Consider the following 18,717-nt stretch of genomic DNA (forward strand, 5'->3'; position numbering starts at 1 on the left):
CTGCGTAATAGGTGACTACACGAGGCGCCTTGGGCCTGCAGCCCCTGCAGGCTGGCCCATGGCCATGTCCAGCCTGTGTGGAGAGCTTGGTGTCATTGAGTGGAAGGTCAGAGGAAGAACTGCACTTCTTCCGGGTTACAAAAGCTAGAGAGGAGCCTTGCTGAGACCACTTCAGTGCTGTAAAATGATGATGAGAGAAAGAGAAGTCCTCACAAATCCTCTGCTGCTGTCAGCTGGGGAGCTGTGAGCAGATGTTCATCCAGCCACATCATCTGGCAAACTGAGCAGAAAAAATTACGTATTGGGTTGGGTACCTCATAACGTGAGGATGAACTGGAAGGCTGTGTGTAACAGGTAGATCATGATCTGTAGCTCATATGAAGTACAATGAACAGATGTAAAATCCCTAGATAACAGGTTAACATTGGGAGAGGATACAGAGGTAAAGGGGAGTCTGAGTGTAGAGCTTTACCAAGCTCTCCACTTTCAATTATTTGCTCTACATTTATGTTTTAATGCTTAAATTAATGAGCACATATTACTAACGTTAACTCTGGCCTATGTTTTTGTTTAGCAATTAATTTTTTTTTTTAAGTAGAGCCACATGGAAGTAGAAAGCTCTTCTGTTAGGTCAGTGCAGCTTTTAACTTTGGCAAATGCAGCAGGGGATAATAAAAGCAAGCCCTCTTTCAAACACTGAAAACTTTCACAGCTTGCAGAAGCTGCCATTTCTGCCCTTGTGCCAATGGATATTTCAGATAGTGAACTCTGTGAGCTCATAAATGCTGTTGGAAGTGAGTAAAGAAACACTGGAAAGTTGGAACAACATGAATGGTTTCAGATACCATTTATAACACCAGAATGTGTCGTGGGTTATCAAATTAGAGTTCGACTTCACAGGTTTAGGAAGATTTTAATACAAACGGTCTATCCATTAGAAAGCCATATGCCCAGCACCCCTGGATTTTCATTTTAACTCTTCATATTTTCTTGAGAAAGATGCCCAAGACAATGCAGAAATCTGTGCTAGCCAGTTGCTAGAATTAGTGAATAATTTCTGTCTTAATGTGATAAGGATGGAGTTCCCCCTGATAGGACTCTTCTATATATCAATGAAGGAAAAATGGTGTTTTTGAGAAACAGGGGTCTGGTCATTACCTTTTGCTTTGAAACAGGGGGGAAAAAAGAATCAATACCAATGATAATAATTAAGGAAAGAATAGCTGTTAAAACTGCTAACAAATATTGCAAGAATGACACTGGAAAACTTCCTGGAGAGACAAAAACTAGAAAAAAAAGAAAAGCTTTCTAAAATCTTATGTAAAATAACTCTGATGAGCTCTGCTCTGACCAGCGTATAAAATACGTCTGTTCAACAACACTTTTCAATAAAATTGGGATAGACCCAAGTAGCACGAGGCCACAGCAGGGAGTGACAGATTTAAGTTTTTTGAAATATATATGCCGTTCCCAGCAACATCCCATTTCAGAGGCAGCTGTGTTTGAGCTGCCTGTAGCCCACCTATTCTCTTGCAGGGCTGATTCTTCAAAGCTGTGGGGCTAAAGATGACTATCCCAAGACATCCTCCAAAAATAAGAGTCTGGGGCTTCATCCCCTGCTGCATTAGGCTCAGTGGCTGGTTGTTACCATGCAGCCTTACACCCATGGCGCCATCCCTGACAGCCAGCGCAGGTGACAGGAGGTGCCGTTTCGCACCAGAGTGAGCAGCGAGCTGTCCTGGGTGCATGAAGGGCAGCTTTGCACCTTCTCCCTTCCTCGGCCAGCTCTGGTGCTTCCCACAACAGCGGAGCCTGCCCTCTTCTCGTACAGTGCCACAGAGCCACCACTGAGTTTTCTCTGTCTTGTGGTGAGCTCCGTAATCAAAAGATTAACTTGAACTCTCAGGGATAAAACACATTTCCTACAGTTCTTTGTGGGTTACATACCATTCAGTAAACCAAATGTGGTTTCATTCACATTCTCTTTAACAGGCACCTCTTGTAGTGCCAACCCAAACACTTGCATTTTTTAAGAAAAACCAAGATAACGGAATGCACACAAGACATGACAGCAAGTCTATAAAGACATTTTTTGGACATGAAGAACTGTAGCAGTTTAAGGAAATTTCAATGACCTACTATGTTATAACTGATCCTTCTCTTTCATACTTCATGATCAAAATATCAATTTTAAACTCTCCCTCACCCCCTAAAAGAGGATATGTTTCAACGCCTGCACTTACTGTCATAGCTAATGAACTTACAGATTTGTTTCTCCAGGTAAAAGAGTTCTCAAACAGCAGGAAAAAGGACATGAGCTGTTCATCAAACACCATCTTACCATCTAGTTTTAAGAGGTACACATTGCAATAATCACTTTGCTAACAAGTCAGGAGAACAGCTAAGGTAAGCAGCAGTCATACATCAGTTTAAGTGGAAGAGAAGCAGCTGCTATTGCGCGTTAAATGAGCTTTCGTGGCAGTTCAAGATGAGATAACTCAGAAAAGAGAGTCTTCTTTTCTTTTTCTTTCTACAGGACGTGTTTAGAGACTGCTAGCAAAGATTTTATACATGGGAATGTGGCTCCTCCATGCATTGGGGCTGTTGCTTTGCAGGGTGCCTGCTCTCTCTCGAGCTAGCTCACTTAAATAGGTCAGTGCGACCATGCACGCCAACCCACGGTGACAGCTCAGAAAAGGTGGTAATGCCTGCCATTCCCTGCCCCATCCCCTGCCAGCCTTGCGGGAGGCCCCCAGGCAGCCCATCTGCTGTGTGTCCCCAGAGGTCTGGTTCATATGTTAAAGGCAACTTACACAGGGTGGAGAGAGTAACACATGTTGTATCGTCACTGTTTTCATATTTAACAAGCACCGTTCTATAATAAATAATGTAAAATGATAAATAAATTATGTCACCTGGAAAATAAGACTAGCTTAAAAAAAAGGGCCCGGTACCTCTGGTGCGCAGCAGTAACTTACCTGCACTTAGAAGACACCTCAGCTCAGAGGAGTTTTGGGTAGAGGTGGAGCTGCTACAGCTGAAGCCGCCTTCTCTTTTCTGCCCAGTGCAGAGCGAGGGCAGAACAAAGGGCTTTGCACCTTGCTGACCCTTAGCCACCAGACTGACTCACAGGCAGCTTTCAACAGCCTATTCTGGTTTGTGCCAGGGGTCTCGACCAGCAAACAGCAGCCTCGGGAACAAGCAACCAAAAGGTCACTTCTAGGTGCTTTTGAGATACTCCATGTAATTCTGAACCAAGTAGTTGAAACCCCCAAAGCTGTGCAGGTGCATTAGTTTAATGCTCTGCCCAGGTTTTCTAGCCCTGCCATTGCGGCCTTCACCCGTCTGGGCAATGATCTGAGCTGGTGCGAGTTGGCCCAGGCCAAAATACTGCCCGAGAGCGCTGTGTTTAACAGTCCACATGATCCCGTCCCGGTGCCCGGGCACCCTGCGATTGCTAGCACAGAGGCAGGGTAAGCACCTGCGGAGCTGTGACCTGGATGGGCTGCTTTGTGAGCAGCCTTAGCAGCAGCCTAGGAAAGGGTGCTGCTTCCCTTGGGCAAGAGCTGGGATCTGTGCTGATGTGAATTAAAAACACTACTCATATCCAAAGGATGCCTGAGGTTTTGGTCAGGTTTTTGTAATGGCCGAGTAGATATTCCCTGTGAGTGGAAACAGAGCGCTCAACCTGGGAGGGAAACATTTCTAAGCTAACTTCTTGCTTAGAGTAATTCTAGTCTCTTACGACGTCTTTATTTCACTCGGCTTTTAAGAGATAGAGGAGGCAGATCATTAATTATAAACGACAGCAAAAAAAAAAAAAAAAAAAAAAAAATCAGTCATTCCAGAGTTCTACATCCCCAAGACAAAACTGATACACCAGTGAGGTATGAGCCTTCGCTGGTCTGGCATCAGGTGCCTACACCTGATCTTCATTAGAAAAGCCTCTGTTCACTTTCCTCACCCAAAATGATAGGGAAATCCATTTCATTTTTTCAAACCATACAACAACATTTGGCAAGTTCTGTTTCCTCCCTTTAAAATAAAATAAATCAATAAAATATGATAGCAGTCCATCAGCTGATGTTCTAGTTTCATTTATGTGATGTTCAGAACAGTTTGTTGCAATAAAAGGAATGGGTACTTGAATGAGGTATTATGGTTAGTAGCCTGCTGGAAGATATATTTAGTTTAAATACTAATAATAGCTTAATAGCAGCAAGGCAAGATAATGGAATGTAACAGATGTTGGATGTTCTCTCTTCGTACAATGCCAGATGTATATTTTAAATTATTGTTTGCATCATGAAAGGGCCAAGAGGCCTCAGTTTTGGACTCCAGGCCCCACTAGGCTGGATGCTGCAAACAAGTATTCAATTCCTAAACTGAAGATCTCATAAATATAAATGACATGTTATTCCTAGCATCTAGATCAATATTTTTGCTAGTCTTCATAAAAGATATATGCTATAATAATATGCTAGTCTTCACAAAGCAGCCTTGAAGGTGGTAGCATCAAAAGGTTCGCATGAAGACCCATTTATTTCCCTACCCAGGTCGTTCAGCAGTAACCTTGGCTGTGGGGAACATTGCTTGGCAAGGTGACAACCAGCAGGCTGGCCAGGTGGACTGAGATCTAAAAATCCCATGGGATCACTTAGTTTGGGCAGTCATACAGTGCCACCGGTAATCAGAGGAATCCTTCCCAAGAACAAAAGCATATGGGTATTATCAACTCCTCATTTGAATCAGATTGATGCCAGGAACACCCTATACAAATGAGCACTATCTTTAGAAGATTTTTTTAGTATTTGCCTTTCAGTTTCATACTTGAAGAGGGAAAAATTATGTAAAGTGTCAGTCACCAGTTCATTTTATAGAAATAACTCTGAAAATGACAGAGCTGACTTCTGTATTTTCCTCCCACGGGTGATATCTGATACTCATTTCCCAGTTATTTGTCAGCACTATGAACGCAGCCTGGCTTTCTCAGCTCAGACAGGGCCCATTCCTTCACAGCCTTCCATCACTGAAAATACATCATCATTGCTCCAAATTATGTTCTTGAACACACTTGTGTAGACTTGCTGCCATAAACAGCACTGTACAGAAGCTGTAATTTAGTAAACTGTTGGGCCAGTGCTGCAGAAGGAGTAGGAGTTTCCAGCTCACTCCCTCTTTACCTTGTTGACTCTACAAAATGGTCAGAAGTAGAGAACAGCCAAGACTTGTTGGGATTCTGTATAATCCACGGAGTAAGGTCTGCTCTCCCACAGCAACTTTCCAGATCAGAACTGCATTATAATTACACACTGAGATGAACCAATGTTACTGAGAATAAGCCTCTAGGATCAGTGCTGTCTTTCACGTGTCCACTTTGTGACTTGAGAAGTTACCCCACTCTTCACTTGGGCACTGAAGCTCTGAGGAGCTACAAGCAGTAAGCCCTCAGCCATATCCTGTCCCCCAAAATGGGCGGTTGTTTGGAGGTGAAGCACTGGCACAGCAGAGCATGTCCCCACCTTAGGTCTCAACAGTGCCCATCTGAGTTCCTGCAGAGACCTTCCACCGCTAGACGCTTATGAGACAGCACTTAATGAGATTATGCTTACAAAACTCTGTGAGGAAGAAAGACCTATTTGCACCTGGAGAACTGAGGAACAGAGAATGAAATAGTTCTTCCAAGATTAAATGGGAAGCTGAGAGCTGAATCCTGTTTTTCTGATTTTCAACCAGTGCCCTGAACACTAGTCTAACTTTCCTCCAGTAAGAGATTCAAGCTGTGACAGGATTCTGCCATATGGGCTTTTTTTCCCCCAAGGTTTTGAGCATTTGGGTTTTGATCAGCCACTGTCACCACCACATTTCTTCAAAGAGATGTTCTAAACTGTTCTAATGAGCATCAGCCACAATCTGAAATGAGGAGAAAGGGAGAAATGGTTCACAGATCCTCAGAGCTATCATGCGGACATGTGGTTGGGACCAAAGACAATTGCATATGACACAGCAGCACTTAAAAGAGATCTTAAAAAGTTGCATTTTCTCGCCTGAAATTTTATACAACCACACCACTTTGTTCTCAGATATTTAAACAGGTTAATGACAATGAATAAACTACAATAATTATATCATGACAACATATTGAAGCCAGTGTGGTGAAAGTGTTTTATGTTCCCATGCATTCTCCAGTCATCATCTTCCTCAGTATCTGACCAGCAGTCAGATCCAAGAAACTATTAGAGTAAACCTTGCTGCTAACAAATCTAACAAATTGGATATGTCCTTGATCAACTACTTCCTTTACAAAGAGGCACGTATGTTGAATCTACTACAATGTCATCAATCAGTCTCTGGCTGTTTAAGTCAGAGTGCACAACTCCAAGCTGCAAAGCACAACTGCAGCATGACAACTGTTCATAAGTTTTTTTTTTTTTTAGTTCAAGCCAGGTATGAATTAAAGAGAATTCAACTAAGTAAGATGCTAAGTAAGTAGTGGTAACAACAACTAATCAAAATTTCCCTTTAACTCCCCACCAAAGGACATCTCAACAGGCAGGGGAATTTCCATAAGAGACAACTTACCATTCTCCCTTTCTTGCTCTTATCAAATATTATTTCTTCAAGAACAAAACAATGTAGTATCTATAAAATTTCTTGCTAAATGACTAATGAGCAACAGCTTGGAAATAAGCTATTAAGTACTCCAACAGGTATTAGGTAGTTCATCTCATCATGGTATCACTGAAAGCTAAGTTCACAAGCTACCAATACCTCGTGAACTATTTAATTTACAAATGCCTTTAAAACCTTTCAAGGCTGGAAAAAATGGGAAAGTTTACAGTGCATCAATAAATGCAATTAATGGGGGGGGGGGGGGTAAAAAAAGGAAGGACAGGCACAGGAGAAGGAAAAACTGGGTGTGGTTATAGCCAGAGATGTATTGGGTGCTTGTGGATCTGGTTCAATAGAACCAACTGCTGAAATCACAGCCTGGTCTCAAAATGGCTCTAAAAAACTGCCCTCACAACTTCCTCCTACTGTTGCCCTTACCCAAAAGCCTTGTGGGTTCTGCTTTGGGCAACCTGTCATTTTCCCCTGGCTTTTCACAAGTGGACCCAGCAGTTCCCATCCTTTGTACGTGGGAGCCCAGCATCTGCTAACTCACCTCCCTTCACCCACGTGGTCCTTGGCCAAGCCACCAGTAGTCCACCACTCCTCCTTCACCACGACACCTGTCCCGGTAGCCCCTGATATCTGTGATCTGCAGTCTGTATCTGTATTAGCCAGAGACATAAAATCCACAGGAATGTTCTGATTTACACTCCTCAGACAGTAAATAAGTGGATGAAACAATGTTAGTTCAATATTCAGTCATTTAGTCCAGATTTTTAAACATATTCAAGGACCAAACATACTGTGAGGCATTAGAGGCATTTCCAAAAACACGTCAGGGCCTACTCCCATCAATTTAAGTTGGAATTAGGCAATCTAAGAAGTTCAGACATATACCCATGCATATGGGTGTGTCTCCATCCACAAGAACCTAGGGAGCTTTAAAAACTTGCCTTTTTATTCATTGCCACTGCAAAGTGGTTTGTACAAAATGCTAACTTTAAAATATATTTTTATCACTGTATTCAAACTAATTAATTAGAGTATTTATCTGACCAAAAAAAATATTCTCCTTTGTTTCACTTTTAGTACATTTGGCCTTTTAAGCAGTATCATGATTTCGTTCAGTCCACTGCAGAATTATAGAAGTAAAACCAAATAATGGCATTTTCTCACATCTCTTCACAAACTCAGGATTTGCAGATTGTCTCTTTTTTTCTGTTGATGGCTCTGACTGATTATAATTTACAGTCATCTTGGATTACTATATATCAACAAATTCCCTTGCTAATATTGCCAGTGCATGTTCACTGTCCATTCAAATTAAGCCTCGTTGCACTTACCGCTTAAGTAATTCAAGTCATTGTAAGATTTTTCATTTTTCAAATTTGTCTTTAGAAGTGGGGAACTGAAAAAAAAGACCCAAGAAAAAGCAAGGGTGGCAAATCATAAGTAATCAGGCCACATTCTCTCTTGTAACCTTACATTTGCAAACCAAAAGCACACATAAACCAGACAGTGAAATGCAATTTGCAACAAGATAAAGGTTTTAGATATGTAAAATCTGTGTATGGATATGTACATAAGAGAGACAGTGAATCTAACAGCATTTTTAGATATTCAGCACTTACCTTTTCTGTAGAGATTTCCTCAAAAGTGCACCAAGAACACCGCAAGAGCTCTCCAGGGCCATCAGCACTGCATACCTGCTTACTGCAACAGCCACAGGTTAGAAAAACTTAAGTTAGGAGGAAAGCTGTAGAAATTTTTTTTAAAATGCATACATACATATACATTTATATACTATGTGTATACAAGGACTAATTCTGCAGGAACATGCTTTAGTGCATTGAATAGGATGGAGATGCAAAGATGTCAGTCAAAGATTTCAGGCCTGTGCCTTGCTTGGACTACTTGCAAGCTTGTGCTTTAAAGTAGTTCTGTTTGCAGTCTTTGGACTTCAGCTGCACACACTTATTCTGGATTTGTTGTGATCCATTTATGTTTTTATTAGTACAATTTGCTTAATTTCTTGGAGACTGCTCTAGCATGACAGATGTGCACGCACCCGATCAGCATAATGAAACTGAACAACGGCAGCTCCTATTTAATCAGAACTGTGCTAGGGAAAAAGCAATCCCAGCAAACATTCATCCAGCGCCAAGGATTTAACCAAGGTTTAAGCAAGAGTCAACAGATATGTATTCCTAAACTCCAAACACAGAAGCTTCTGCAAGACTAAGTAGAACTGCAAGTCCAAATACATCCTTGGGTGCATCTGTGCAATCCCACATCTCTCCCCAGTAACAGCTGTGTAAAATCTATTAGTCTTCTGGCTGTTAACATCTGCGTGACCATAGGATAAACTTTAGACAAGTGATTTTCATTTTTTTTTTAATTTGCTGCCTGCTAAAGTTTTTCCAGCAGGAAAAGTAGAGCTCTGCAAGCAAATTCAAGCCTACTGACAGACTTCTTATTCTTAGTTATCTTTCATAAAGACTTAGGAGCCGTCTGTGGAGCCCCTAAGATCTGAGTGTCACGAGTTGAAAATCTCTATTTCAGACAAGGCAGCTGCACAAACCATAGTTTGGACAATAGGGACTTTGTTACTGGCTGTCATGTAGATAGCAGAGAGAACCTGTCTGACTCTCCCAGCCCAGGTTAAGATTTTTATGTGCTAGCAGCTAAAAAAAAAATTTTACTTGTAAACTGAGCAAGAAAGTCAATGCACATGAACGACTTCTCACTGTCTTGTCCATTGATACACTTGTTAGAAGAGAACTGAGCTTTGAGTTAATGTACAAACCTGACAAAGGCAAAACAACATTGAAATCACCATTGATAAATACCAAGCCAAAAGTAAGACTTCTTCTGATATCGCTCATTAAAAAGATTTTCACATTTGCACAGTAGCATGCTGGATCTTAGTCCTGTCATCTCCTTCATTACTTAACTCTACAGCCTTAGCAGAACAGTTTTTTAAAATGCTCAGATACTACTTTTTAAAGCCTGTATCTTTCCCTCCCTATTTCCTACCTTTCCCAGTTTTTTCCTGACATTTATTTACTCACAAAGAGACTTTTGTAATTTTTGCCCCATCTTTCATCAGCCTCCTTGAAAAGCAGCCCCAGGCCATGTGGGAGGGACATTTGCTGTGAAAGAGCAGGCCGGGGAACAGCAGTGGGCAGGTCCAGCAAGGTAGGTCAGACAAGAGAACGCCTGGCAAGTGCAGTGGGACCTCTGGCCTGGCCATGGCCTGCCTCCCTTGCCTCCTCTTCCTCTGGCAGCGGCAGGGAGCTGGGAGGAGAGGATGTACTGCAGTGCCAGGGCAGCATCAAGGGCAGGGTTGCCTTTCCTGCTGCTCCTCATCCACTTGGCGAGCGGGGCTGTGAGGTGGGGGGACCGCAGGGTCTCCAGGGAGCAGGGTAATGAGTGGCAGTGAAGCTGGCTCTTGGGGTCTGGTGAGCTTTGCTGGGGCTGGAAAGGACCAGAGAAGCTGTGAGAGAAATGGTAAGGGGAAATAAGTGCTGAGTTTCAGAGGATTTGAGCTGAACATGGCCATGGCTACTCCTACTGAGCTCCAAGTGCAAGGATATGCGGAGAGGATGGGTCAGAGCAGGGAGCACTGCAGGGCTGGGGGTTGGCCCAAAGTCTTTATATAAAATATAAAGGGCATGGTAGGGTTGTGATTTAAAAATACCAAACAACACTAATATGACCACTGGCTGAATTAACATTATCAATTTCCCTCCTTCATTATGGTTTACCTGTGTATCATAGCCCAATAACCCTGTTGCTACAGTGAGGAAAGCCAGAGTGATAACTGACAGAATATCATCTTGCTTAACAGTTTGGCTTGATTTCTCCCATTGTGCTCAAGTTTCACACTGCAATATCTCTGCAATAATTAGGCATAAACAGACAGTGCTAAGTACTGAGCATCAGTAATTACTTAGCAGAGAAATAACCCTCATGATTACACCCCACAACTGGCCCACAGAGGTCTACACTTCTGGCAAACTGTGACATCTGTATACTCATTTCATACTGTCCTGTTCATTAATTTATCATGACTCATTTTTAAAGTATTTGGAGTCAGTTTGTTCTCGCCACAATTATTCCTATCAGAAAGCTGTTCCAGAAGCCCAGAGCTCTGATATTTAAAAAGTTATTTCCAGCCTAAAGTTGTTCACAACCAGTTTGTACTGATGCTTCTCATTCGATACTGCAGACTCTGTTGGTGGAGAGTGAAGAATCACACAGTGCAACACATATTCTCAACAGACCAGGGTTTTAAAAGCAGTGTACAGCTCTCAGGTCGCACCTTCTACTGGACAACTTCAAACTGCTTTAGGAGGCTGCAGCAGATTTGTTATTTCTTTCAGCAAAAGAGGGAAGAACAGAGGTGAAATGCTGTTTTTTAATGATCCAGGAAGACTTTAAACAGCACAGTTATTTTGCTCAGTGGTAGTATGCTGAGGATAAGATTCTTAGGATTACAGGACTAAAGCCACTGGAAAATGTACTTTCAGGAGGCAAACTCTCTATAGTCGTTACATAGCTTTGTTGGTCAAAAAACTCAGAATGATTTCCAAATAAGAGAAGCTGCTACAAATTTCAGATGATACAACTGCCTTGTTTCCATTTCAACTGGAGAAGCCTGCTGAACTTACTGGCTCTAACATTACATAAGGTGAGACCAGAAGAGATACAGTGTTGGGTCAATAGATACTGATACCTGCATATCCAATACTGATACCTGTGTATCTAATTCAACTGTTTGGTTTCTGAAACTGTATCCACGAGCATTGCTTTTTATTAACAGGCCATTATGAATGTGCCTCTGGCAAATTCACTGCTAATGGAAATGTAAACATATCTCTTAATACTGTGTAAAACGATTTATACAGGATTGAGCACAATTCACAGGACATACAACAGTGAAGAGGTCACAAACAGTGGAAAAAGTCAGTAGCCCAACACTTCCTGCCTATAATAGGCTAATTTGTACCATTCCTCTTTGGTAAACTGGAGTCCTTCCACTACCCAACTGCCAGCCACAGCAACTCTGAAAGCACAGGTCACTATTTTTAGGAGCAGGATGATCCATTTGGCTCTACAGTCAGTCTTCATTCCCCTGTGAAACAGAGACAGCTTTACTAAAATCTTTGCAGTAGATGCAGTGGAAAGAACTCAACTCACAAGAGTAAAGAAGTGAATTCTGTGTTTTAACATGCTGGACAAACTGCCCACTCTACTCACCACTGAGACTGCAGAAAGAAGTCATCCGAAGAACTGGTTCAGGAGCTCTTGCTGGACACAACATCTTCTTTGCCCACACTGAGGAGTATCTCCAAATCAATATGGTCTGCTTTTCAGGGTCTTCAGTCCAACTCTGACTCTCAAGGGGGCAGAACATATACACCAGCCTGATCCTGACAAGTTTTGGGGGATACCACACATATCCAGTGGTGATCACCTCCCATTTGCAGTGGAAAAGCTCATCTAAGTAGGAAGTTCTGTGTAGAGGAGGCGTTCTTCGAGATGAAATAAGCCCCAGACTACTCAAAGTCTGCAGGGCTTTGGGGAAAGTTCTGGTGAAACTGTTGGGTGTGGGAAAAGCACAACAAATTGGGAACAAAATTTGTGGTCTACAAGGCAATGGTCATGACATTCCTGCTTTAGATGTGTCTTATTTGAAGCACTCAGAGCTACCATGTTAAAGAACTCCATCACTTCCAAGTTTCCTCAGAGAATTTGCAGGAGAGATAAGGCACCAGACACTGAAGCCCAAGGATATAGCCAATAAGAGCAAAAATACAGCTGAATATTCTATGGCGAAATTAAATTTGATAGACTCTCAGCTTTAAGAGATAGAAAGATGACCAACCCAAATAAGTATTTCCACTGACATACAGAAACATGGAGATACAATGAAGGAAAAAAGCATCAGAAGATGATTTATTTGGCTTAATGACATCTGAAGCAACTGTTACTCAGTTAGGTGAGAGAAAAAAGAAATTGCTGGCAAAATGGAAAAGAACAACCCTTAGGTCAATCTGACAAATTTGTTATCCTGCATGTGGGAAAACATTCCTTGCAAAAACTGAACTTCACAGTTGGATGAAAACACATAAGCAAATTTAATGCAGAGCATAAACTGTTGGTTGTCACTATCAGCAACCATGTACAACCAGAGCACACCACATAAACAAGAAATGACCAGCTTCTTCACACCTATTCACAGTCTCATGGAAATCCAGATCTGCCAGCAAAACTACACTGTCTCCACATGACACAGGGCCGTAGTTCTCTCTCAGATCTACTCAAAGCCAGTTAGCAGACCATGTTAGAAAAGGGTTAAATGGTGGATCTTAGAATCCTGTCTATCTCTCAATAGTCTCTGCCTAGCAGCACTGCATTTCCATCTGAACTACAAATGACCCTGTACACACAATCATGTAATTCATATTTATATAAACAGAGGGTACAGTATGTATAATTTGAAAGATTTCTGGGAGGGGATGCATCATAACTAAACTCCTACTTTTCCCTTGAGGAAACAATCCCATTTGGTTTTAGTTAACTTCAAAGAAGAGAAGTATTTTCCCCTCTGTGTCAATAATTTAACAGAAATTTGTCATTTCTCTCCACAGATCAAACTTCTGGAGTTGTCCTAACTGTTAAAAGTAAAGCAGTGACACACACACACACACACACATGCAAGTGTACTCACCCCCCTCAACACACACACAAACATACTGAGCAAAACAACTGAAACACAATGAAATGCTCCTGCAGCAATTGCTAACCATGGAAATTGAGTTTAGTTTCACTGAATTGCCAGAAACCTCTCCGCACTGGGGAGTGCTATTTCCAAGTACATACCATGGGACCAGGACCTTTGGTGACATGTTGTTCCAATTTGATTGAGGTTGGGTTGCGGGCCAGCTCTTTCAAATCATAACCAGCACAGAAATTACCTCCTACAAAACACCACAGAAAAGTTAGAGTCTGCAGCAGTGAACCCAGGAAAGCTTCAGTTTGGGGTCAGTACAGCTTTAAACATTGTTAACATTTTTTCCTCAGAGCTTGCCCAAGAGCTGCTTTGGGGGAGGATGAAGGGACACCGTTTGCTTTTATTTGGAAATTTATGTTGCCTTGAATGCCTAATTCAGAATCGGGGCGGGGGGGTATGAATATTCTAAGCAACAGATTTGGGTTAGAAAACTTTACATATAAATCTTAGACAATCGTCGCTTTTTTTTCAACCCATTCACTGTCTGTAGCACAGAACTAAGAAGGCATTATTTTCAAAAGAAATTAATAGGAAAAGTGCAGTGATGTCTATTATCTATAATAAAGCACACAGTTTAATTCATAGCAAGTCAAACTTTCCCAGTTTTAAAAATCTGCAAATACATTACACAAAAGAAGCAGCTTTGCCTCAACAGGAGCAACTTGAGTCCTGGATGAAGCAGGGGTGATATTCCCATGCTTTCAAATCCCTGCCTGGCAAATTCTCAACCTTATCACTGTGCACAGTTTGCCATTTAGTCCAGCTGAGGTCTCTGAGCTTTGTTCAATCATTTGCTTCTTTGCAGAGGGGGTTATTACCAGTTTTCTCACTCGTGAAGCTGATTTTAAATCAGACTACAGTATTTCATAATGGATTATTGAGTTCAACAGATCTGTCCAAACATAATGAGAAAATAAAGAAAATAAAACAACTATAAATATGTTCATAAGTACAGGCTAATCATATATCCTGCCTTCAAATGTTTCAGTTTCATTTAGAAATTAGTTGAATTATAACACTCAGCAGGGCTTTGGGCCCTATAATTAAGTAGTATTTAGAGATGCAGGGCCAGTAGATTGTAATAGCTTACTTGACATAACATTGAGATTACACCAAATTAAACTAGCTGGAAATCTAACTAACTCATAAATTAAAGATATTTAAACAGGAAGTAAAAGTTTTAACACAGTTGTCTTTATCAGCTGTATAAAAATATAACCAAGTGAAGACAAAGCAACCCATCTACTATGGACATTCAAAGGTCCTTCGCTGAGGGTATAACTTACATCTCAAGGCTGCAGGGAAAAGTCATAGGATATTCTGAGGAAATTGCAACAGTATTCCATTTCTCGCTAACAGCACTATGTGCTTAGTAACATCCATTTCTTTAAGACTGCAATATGCTAAACACCTGCGTAAGATATTTTTACATCTATTAAATAATTTGTTGGGGAAGTAGTGAGTGATACCGTGGATATTAAAAAGGCCAGAGCAAAAAGTTGTACAGGCTACTTTAATTCTTCTCTCCCGTAGCCTGATAGGTCCTCTTTCCATGCTCCACACTTTCTCCTGCTCATTTCGTTGTCCTCTAACCCAAGGCAGCAACGATGGGACAAGACTCTCTCCTGATGCGGATTTGCCAGATGTTCGTTGCCTCCTGAGAGCTTTACTCTTTGGGTAAGGCTGTGCCTCAGCATGTGTAATGGGCATCATGAATCGGGGCTCCTAAATCTTTTAAGTGAGCACCTCGGCCTTTGCCCCAGGCAAACAGCTCCAGGCTTTTTAGGAAGGTGCCCTTGTATAGAGGTAGAAAAGCTCTGACACAGAAACAGGCAGAGCTGGCTCTTTACACTTCAGATGCACAAGACAGAGTTCCAAAATGACCTTGAAAGAGGGAAAAAATATCTCATGATATAAGCTGGTCCCAGTGTTGTGGCAGATTAATACATACAGATCTCTCATGAAACTAATTACTGGAATATATTAAAAAGGAGCACTTCCTGAATGTTGAGTGAACAGTAGCTGCATAGGCCTAAACACCTACCTGCATCCCAAATCAAATTTAGATTAAAAAATGATCAAGATTTTTTCACCAATACATGCTAAATTCACCCTAACTGGTACCAGAAGATGCTGATACAAAATTAACTTTTTATTCAAGCTTGTGGTATGAAAAAAAATCAGGTGTAGAAATCTGAAAAAACAAAAAAATCAAACCCATATTTCAAAAACAGTTGAAACAAATAAAGTATGTTTTGTCTAAAAGATTATCCAAGTATATTAAGAGTATTAAAGAGTTCACAAGTATTAAATCTCTATCTATGAAAGCTACAAAAGAAGGTTCAGCTATTGTGGTTAAGCAGGTTTTAAAAAGGACTGTACCTGTAGTAGGCTCCAAGGCTGTCAAGCCACTCATTGTGGACCAGATCTGACAGTGTTAGAATATATGCACTAGCCAGAGCCTCTAAACTTGTGAGATACATAGGGATTAACAGGATCAGGCAAAACACAGTTATATATTCCAAATCAACAGTCAGTACAACAGCTTATAGTAGCACTTACGAAGGAAAAGAATGATTGTCTTTCCAATATTGCATCCAATGAAACAAGGAGTATTATATTTTTTATCTCTTGGTGGTAACTGTCAAAACACATTTAGTTTTGGGGAGCTGAAAAGGGAATGCACAAAGAAGTGTAGCATAATTATGTGTTGAAAATTAAACCCAGTTGTCTGAACTGTGAAGAACAGTGTGATGTACCAAAGGAGGTCTAGAGTGTTTTGACCAACAAACTTAGAGGTCATCCAGGACAAAATATTCTGTGAATGAGAGGCAAAGACAGTTCTCTGTAGTGCACTCCTCATCTCCCATGCTTGAGTTCAGATCAATGTTAATACAGTAGATTTCATAGTTTAGTGGCATAGTGCTATTTATCTTGCAGCTATCAAAAAAATAGCTGGTAACATCAGAGGATACAGAGACAGACCCAAATTCTTTGTTCATGGATGCCTATACATGCTGGACTGCAGAAACAGATTTTAAAGCAAAAAATCCCTTTCAAGACTGGCAGGAAAGAAGGAATTTTATTCCAGCTGTAGACCAACAGCAATGACTGTAGAGTCCCAGAGTTGGAATAACTGTGAAAATCAACCTCTCCAGGATATCTGCAGAGCCAGGGGTCTACAAACAACCCTTTTAACTCCTAGTCTGCATCCTGAACAACCTTGCAGGCAGACAGGCTCCCTAAGGCACAAAAGGTCTGCATCTGCTCTGTGGAGCACCTGAATTGCAGTCCTGATGACAGCACACACGACTTCACTGCGAGCAATTCCCACTAACCCTCATAAAAAGCAGTAGGAAGAAATTGCCATTGCAATGGAGCATCCATACAAAAACCAAGGTTTCCTGAAAGATACAGAAGATGCCAAATATTTGAGTGCTGCAACCATCAGGGCTGTGTTAATGCTAGAGAGGCATAACATGCATTCACTGTGATTAAGAAATTGCTTCCCAAAAAGAAAATACAGCAATGAAATGAAACACGAATAAAATGCTTGGCCTGTTGATGGTGAAGATACTTGCCTAGTATCCGTGTTGCACTGAGTTTTCTGGTAATCTATCCCATGCTCTTTTCTTGTGCCCTGACTGATTCTGCCCTGAAGAGATGCTGCACTCCATAAAGACGTACCATTGGAAGGAGCCAAAGTCAGTCTTGCAAAGGCTGGTGTCAGGATGAAGGGATACCTAAAGGAAGGTTAGGCAAATGATGTAACTTGAATATTTTGGACAAGGGAGGATGGTATGCTTCTGAAGGCTGTGTAAACACCACAAAATAGAAAGGAAGACTGCAGGCATGTGACTTCCATGTGCCTTGCATTGTGAGAAGGGATACACAGAATAAGAAGTTTGATATCATTTATTTCCAGAGGGTTTTGATGGTGTAAGCCAGAAATATATCGCTCCTAATCTACAGCCACACTCCTCTGTCACTGGGAGTATACCTCCTTGGTCTAGAGAGAGAAAACTAAGCTCATTTTTTGTGTGGCTGAGGTATTGTTCTTCTAAGTGCTGCAAGAAAACTTGGCTGTCCAGTAAACCATGCTGATGGAAATCAGAACACTGAAAGCCACAGCATTTACTTTAATACCAGATGGTAGGACAACACAAAAAGCCCATTTCCAAAAAATAAAAGGCAAGCAGAAATTTCCCTTGTACAATTTAATAGACAGAATCACTGTGAAAGACTGCAAAATCCAGTGTTACCTTTTTCTCAGTTTAGTCAGTTTGTGTGCTATATATATAGCTCATGAGTATGTCCCAAGGAAATAAAGCTATAAACACACATACATATATCCCTTTCTTTTTCCTTTTTTCCTTTTTTAAGGTTTGCTACAACTATTTTCATAACTCTGTAGGATTTATAACACCACTGCTTCTAAGTCTGTCTTATTACCTCTTTCTTCTTTGGACAAGAATTAGCATGGCTTTGTAATTATACACATATTAGTATTGTTGTCATTTAATAAGTATTATAAAGTAGAATTACCCACAGTCTGGAAACTGAAGATACAAAAAATGAATATTTAAGCTTAGTGTGAGGTTTTCAGAAAATACTTACCGATCCAGGTGCTCTTGTTTCAGAGTGCTCAATGAGATATTTTAGCAGGACTTTGATTTTCTCCGCTTAGGCTCTCAGTGCTCCTTTAAGTTACACCTCTTCAAGTTGTTTCAGGATATGTCCATTAGGAGAGTGCAAAAAAAGGATAAAGGCTTTCTCTACCTCACTCCAAGGATGCCAGCACCTGTCCCAAAGACATAGAGAATACTGCTCTGCAAGAGCCAAAAGGCCATGCTGACAGAAGGTACGGACTAATAAATGCAGTGCATTCATTGTGGCACTTTGCTAATATAGCTATAAAGCATCTGAACTGAAATGGGCTTTACTGGCTAGCCTAAAATACAAGCCGAGCACTTTTGCGTTTGTAAGTGTCAGACTATGTAAAGATGCCCTCAGTCTAGGCACTCCAGAAACTAGGTGTTTCCCACAAAATAAAACAAACAATCTCATGACTTTTCTTTTTAGGAGCAGCCGGTAACATAAGGCATACAGATTTTTGCCAAGAATATGTTGTCATACCAAATAAGAGGAAAATTAGCATTTTTCAAGATTTCAAGGTTAACTAGCTTTGAAGAGAAAAGAGGAATTGTGAATGACACTATAGAAACCATGAGATAAGACAGCAGATAAAGACAGCTAAATTCATAGAGGCTGTAACTTTACTGAGGCATATAAAGATACCCTCTACT

The 18,717-nt window shown here is 41.0% G+C and overlaps 1 long non-coding RNA gene across 2 annotated transcripts; it reads right to left on the reverse strand.

Moving 5' to 3' along the window:
* Positions 1 to 7,001: 7,001 nt before the first annotated feature.
* LOC112991993 (uncharacterized) lies at positions 7,002 to 18,206 on the reverse strand. Of its 2 annotated transcripts, XR_003261413.2 has the most exons (7): positions 18,029 to 18,206; positions 17,099 to 17,154; positions 13,501 to 13,598; positions 11,875 to 12,215; positions 11,624 to 11,749; positions 8,244 to 8,325; positions 7,002 to 7,274 (listed from the first exon to the last, which is right to left on the reverse strand). It is a non-coding gene; the product is annotated as an uncharacterized LOC112991993 (long non-coding RNA). The 2 variants fall into 2 exon arrangements; XR_010387853.1 differs by having other exon boundaries at positions 13,501 to 17,154.
* Positions 18,207 to 18,717: the final 511 nt, after the last annotated feature.

The sequence above is a fragment of the Dromaius novaehollandiae genome, chromosome 2 (assembly GCF_036370855.1).
Source record: "Dromaius novaehollandiae isolate bDroNov1 chromosome 2, bDroNov1.hap1, whole genome shotgun sequence".
In the NCBI taxonomy this organism is placed as follows: domain Eukaryota; kingdom Metazoa; phylum Chordata; class Aves; order Casuariiformes; family Dromaiidae; genus Dromaius; species Dromaius novaehollandiae.